Source organism: Rhagoletis zephyria, unplaced genomic scaffold (assembly GCF_001687245.7).
Source record: "Rhagoletis zephyria isolate East Lansing unplaced genomic scaffold, Rhagoletis_zephyria_1.1 Rzeph_scaffold_04800, whole genome shotgun sequence".
Lineage (NCBI taxonomy): Eukaryota > Metazoa > Arthropoda > Insecta > Diptera > Tephritidae > Rhagoletis > Rhagoletis zephyria.
Window position 1 is genome coordinate 17,100 of NW_016161883.1, and position 5,614 is coordinate 22,713.

Consider the following 5,614-nt stretch of genomic DNA (forward strand, 5'->3'; position numbering starts at 1 on the left):
GCCGCCGATATGAGCGAATGGTTGTTTGCCTTTTGGCTATATGTATATATGTCTTTTGTTTCATAAATGTTTAATACAATTTTATAAAAGTATAGCCAGTTTACAACAAATACCACATAAATCCATACTTAAACTTTGTCTAAAGTTTTTTCAAAATTTAACAAAATTTCAAAGTTGTAGCTACAAAGTACCGTTGGTTTTTAATATTTTTTTTTTTTCTGGCGGTTTCACACATTTTTAGTGTGCATTTGTACAGATCAATATACATACATGTTTGTGTGTGTTGTCACCGATCTGCATGCTTGGTATACATACCCAGTACGTCATAGCCCAACCAATTACCTCAGAAAAATTAGTTTATTTCTACTTAAGCAGCAACTGACTTCAAATTGTTGTATAATCAGGTAGCAGCCTCGTTGAGATAAACCAAAGGCTTACACTTTCGATACATATCTTTGCAAATAATTCAATATTAGTCGAAAAATCATCTAAATTTGGACACTTAACTATTTTAGCATTTAATACTAAGAATGTGTTTCGTAAAATAAACGTAAGATTTCGTAAATTGTACTGAAAAAATGCCTTACGAAAGCCCATTCGTTATATTAACGAATGGTTCGTAAAATCTTGTTTCGTTGTGAAAAATGTGTTCGTATTATGAACGGCCGCTGTGGTGTAGTGGTAAGCAGTGCGCGCTTCCACTCCGCAACGCCTGGGTTCAAACCCTGGTTAAAGCATCATCACAAAAATATAGAAAAAAGGTTTTTTCTTAACAGCGGTCGTCCCGCGGCAGGCAATGGCAAACCTCCGAGTGTATTTCTGCCATGAAAAATAACTTCTCATAAAAATACAATCGCCGTTCGGAGTCGCCGTAAAACTGTAGGTCCCTCCGCTTTGTGTGATAACATCAAGGCGCACGCCACAAATCGGAGGAGAAGCTCGGCCAAACACTAACATATGTGTAAGCGCCAATCTATTAGACTACGAAAGTTTTTCGTTGCTCTTTTACGAAATTTTATTTTCAGTGTGCATATTGGGTTTCTTTGAACTAATGATACTCCCCCATTTTGAAATTGTTACAAGGGCGATTCACCATCAGAGGATCAGATAATTGTTGCCACAAGAACTTCCTCACGGACATAACGCTTTCATAATGTTATTTAAGACGGCAATGGCAAGGATATGCCTTCTGACGACAACAAAACCAAACGTGAACGTGAACTGTTGGTAAAAACGTTGGACCAAATGTTTAAATAAAAAAGTAATTTTGGGCGGGACGAGGTCTGCCGGGTCTGCTAGAATTAACAAAAGAACCGATTTGGTTTTTTTAACTCGTAACTTGAATTCCAGTTCTGCTTGGATACAAAAATTTAAAACCAAAGGTTAGTCTCTACGGGAAGGCATTGGTGTTATGGAAGAGATTATAAATAATTAACTCAAATGGAGGGTCAAAAATATTTGAAAACAATTAAATTCACTCCAATCCTTGAAATAAACTGAGTAAAAAACAAAACATTAAACACTACTTAGATTTTTTGTTGTTTTTCGAACATATTTGGAAGCATATTTACTAGAGTCCGACCGATTCTAAATTTTTTCAGGTACCGATGCCGATGCCGATTAATCGGCTTATGGGGAAAGAATCGGTCGATGCCGATGCCGATTCCATAAAAAATTACAAATAAATGTATTGTTTTATAAAATCAGTTAATTTAACGCAGGTAACAAAGCAAAAGAAAACAAATAATTGAATTAATTGGCTTGTTATGCAACTGTACTGCAACCTTGTACAAACCTTGTATATTTTGCGACTTGTGCCAAAATATTTCGGAAAAATATTAAGATTTACGTGAGCTGGACCGGTTTGAAAATACCTCTAAAAATGGATTTTTTTTATGAATAAAAATAGTTTCTTAAAGGATTTTTTGGAAAAATTCCCCTCAGATGACAAAACAGTTTAAGCTTAAAAATCTACATAATATTGAAAAATTGTATCAACGGAATCATAATAATGAGATTTTTGATGCTGTTTTTTTTTTGAACTTTTTTCAAAGGTTTGTGTAAGAAAAACTTGAATAAATGCTCCAAAACTTTACCGATATAGACTTATGAGGCATCAGTGGAAAGGTATTTTCTCACCCTTTTTATTTCTTTGCAAAAAAACTGGTGGACTACATCTTTCTTCTGTATCATATCAACTTTTGGACTTACATGAAACAATATTTAACTACATACGTTTAAAATGTACCTAAAATAATGTGCTGGTGCCGAATGTACGCTTAAATTTAAGACGCTGAAGAGTAGGTACAATTCTACCTAGTTTTACATCACTAGTTCGCTTCTTCCTCAAAGTTCTTCTTTACACTCTCATTCTCATAATAATGGGACGTCACACCCAGTTTCTCTCAGCTCGATTGGAGGAATCTTGTATTCTATCATTCTTGGTTCTGATTATATCTGTAGTCATAAGCAATAACCGCCTAAGTCGGAAAATCTGAATCCGAGAAAAAGCGTTTTAAACATTTGCAAAGTTAGACTTATGGGGAAACCAAAATATTTTCGCCTATAATAATAATTTTTATATCATTTTTTGAAGTAAATCACCAATATGATTGAGTAAAAATCAGTAAGTATCATTAAAAGCACCAATCAGCTGTTACGTATGTACATACATATGTAACATAATTTATCAGACTAACAAAAGTAAGCTGAAAAATACGTTCACAGTTGATAAAATTATCGAGTAACAACCAGCAGTTTACCAAAACTACCGAAATGGATGTGAAGACCCCTAAATTTTAAATTTATTGCATAAATTTTTTGAATTATAAATTGATTATGAAATGCATAGAAAGAAACTGCGTACGCCCATGGTCACCGTAGTGATACCACTTCGTGACATTGAGCCTATTTTTTGAATGATTTCTTCTTTTTTCCTTTTGAAAAAATTATCTAACGCCAACATAAGTTCCTAACGCATTTTTGATGCCAGCTATATCATAAGCTGCATTCACGACTGAGTTGAAACTATGTGGAGCACATTGCTCCTAAGTTCCTAACGCATTTTTGATGCCATAAGCTGCATTCACGACTGAGTTAAAACTATGTGGAGCACAGTGCCCATAAATGGTAAGAGGAAAATCTGATTGTATGTACGCTTGGGGTCGGGGTATTCACCACTAATCGCTGGAGCTGCATCCTTGGCCATAAGGATAGGAGCAATCCATACCTACTTCCGAGAGATACTTCTTCTTCTTCTTCTTCTTGATAACCATCATATAACCAAATAGTTGATAAAATTAGAAATCCCAACCCTCCCTCCTAGCTCCTAGTGCCGCTACTGACGAGTACATATGTACATATGCAATTAAATTAAAAGAATGTTGATGGTATTTATGTGCATATATGTATAAGTTTGCTTCGTAGTTCCTATGCATAGATACATATGTGTAGATATACATAAGAACGTACATGCGTCAAAACTAATTGTTAAGTTATAACATACATATGTATGTATGTATATACATATATCGCAAATACATATTTGCCGTTAACATAAACGATTTTCTTATTTATGTATACCTCCAGGACCTTCCTGCCGCTCAGAACAATGAAATTTTGAAGTAGATCTCAATTTTCGTTACGAAAACTTCCAAGACCTTTCAATAATGAACACAAGCAATATACAAAAACAATTTCCAAAAAAAAAACAAAAACAAAAGAAAACGGTAAAAGTGACTTGTTGGAGGTCAAAGATCAACATGTAAGCAACAGAAGCCTGATCGCAGTCCAAAATGGATCAGCGAAAGCCAGAAAAAGTCCAAGGGATGCAGTTCCACAATCATTAACAGCACAAATCCAATGACACCAATAACAATGCACCAAACAATATTTACAGTTCATGCAACTGCGTGCGGCTATACAAAATTTATGCCAGTACATACATACATATGTATGTATATGTATATGTTCTATGTACATTTTCATTAAAATAGAAAAAAAAACGCAATTTTCCAAGCCAGCGATTTTGGCTCTTTCCTGCAAGCAGCACTGCCACCTAGAGTTTGTGTAAATATGCAAAATTGCAATTGCAACAAAGGAGGAGGGTTGTGGGGACATTTTTGACTTAACGCTTCCTCTCAATATTTCGCCTTCACGTCACACGTTCCGCTTAACAAACAGTTTTTTTTCGCATGATTTTTGTCCGATTTTTCTAATTCTGGAATGTTCACGCAATCGAGACTCCGTTGCATTTTCGAGTAATTCGCACCAATTTTATAATGACTTTTTTGACGTAATGTAACGACTTTTTTGGCGTTGTTATCGTGTTTTGCTTGGGTATTTTGTTATTGTTGTTGATATTGTTGGGATGATAGTGCGAAAATGGAATTTGTTTGTGCAGTCGATACGGTTGATACATACTAAGTACATATGTACATAGGTGTGTACATACATATAATACATATCTATACACATACATACATACATGTAGATGTGTGTATGTACTTTTCGCTGATTTTACTGAAAATGACCGTAGATTGTGTTGTCATGTTTGCTGGGTTGATTTTTGGTGGTGAACGTTGGTTGTAAATCTGCTGTTGCCCAGTTTCCTGGTCCTCTTGTTAATTGTAAAAATTATCTGTTGCTGTGACTAATTCGAATTTTATGACTGCACCGATTCAGTTTCCTACTTTCGGCAAAATAAACGTTTTTTTTTTTTTAAATAAATATACCTACACATCTACATACTACATACATACATATGTATGTAGATACATATGTATCTATTATGTACTTTGCATTAAAATTTATAAAAGCGAATGTAAAATGCGATCCAGGCTATTTTCTTGTTGAGAAAATTGCATTACTGAGCTCGAAATTGCAATGGTATAAACTTAAAAATGCATATCGCTTATTTATTAAAATCCCGCCACAAAAAGAATGAGGTTAATGTTAAGGGTATACTGATTTCAAAAAAATCTGCTCAAAATGAGACTTCATTGCACGATCAAATTTGCCCAATACATATCGTCGCCTGGGTAAAATATTGTCGTAGATAAGCGCAGTTTTGACGATTTTTCGTTCTAGATGCAGTTATATATTTTTTTGATTGGTGTTATCAGTTTTTAGATATCTCCTCTAGTTTTCGAGATATTGACTGAATTTTTTTCCATAATTTAGCAAAAATTTAGTTAGTGATGCAGTCATATTAAGCTAATCTATATCTTCAAAATAGCGTTCTCCATTTTTGAGTATCTCCTTTAGTTTGCGAGATATTGAGTAAAAAGTGTCGTCAATTTAGTAGAAATGTTGATCACATTTTGTTGTATTTCAAGTGGCTGCCAAATTGTGGACAAATGACGCTTACGATAAAATTTTACTAAAGAAAATCCTTCATACACTCAAAACTAATTAACAATAAACAGCCATTGCGTAGGCAACCGGCTGAGTCAGTGGTGATCGTCGGTTCGAATCCTACTGAAAGAAGTCTGATGAGGAAATGTGGTGGTTTCCGAAATAGCTATCACTTCTACCATTTTTTCAAATTATTGTTGCTTTTCCACAATAAGTTTTCACTAAAAACGGCCTCAAGCTCATAAAAATTGTTGAATAT

The 5,614-nt window shown here is 34.4% G+C and overlaps 1 long non-coding RNA gene across 1 annotated transcript in view; it reads left to right on the forward strand.

Moving 5' to 3' along the window:
• The first annotated feature begins 307 nt into the window (after positions 1–307).
• LOC108371225 (uncharacterized) overlaps positions 308–5,614 on the forward strand; it is a 27,191-nt gene continuing 21,884 nt past the window's right edge. Inside the window, exon 1 of the long non-coding RNA XR_001848728.1 lies at positions 308–318. This is a non-coding gene — a long non-coding RNA (uncharacterized LOC108371225). The remainder of the gene's footprint in view (positions 319–5,614) is intronic.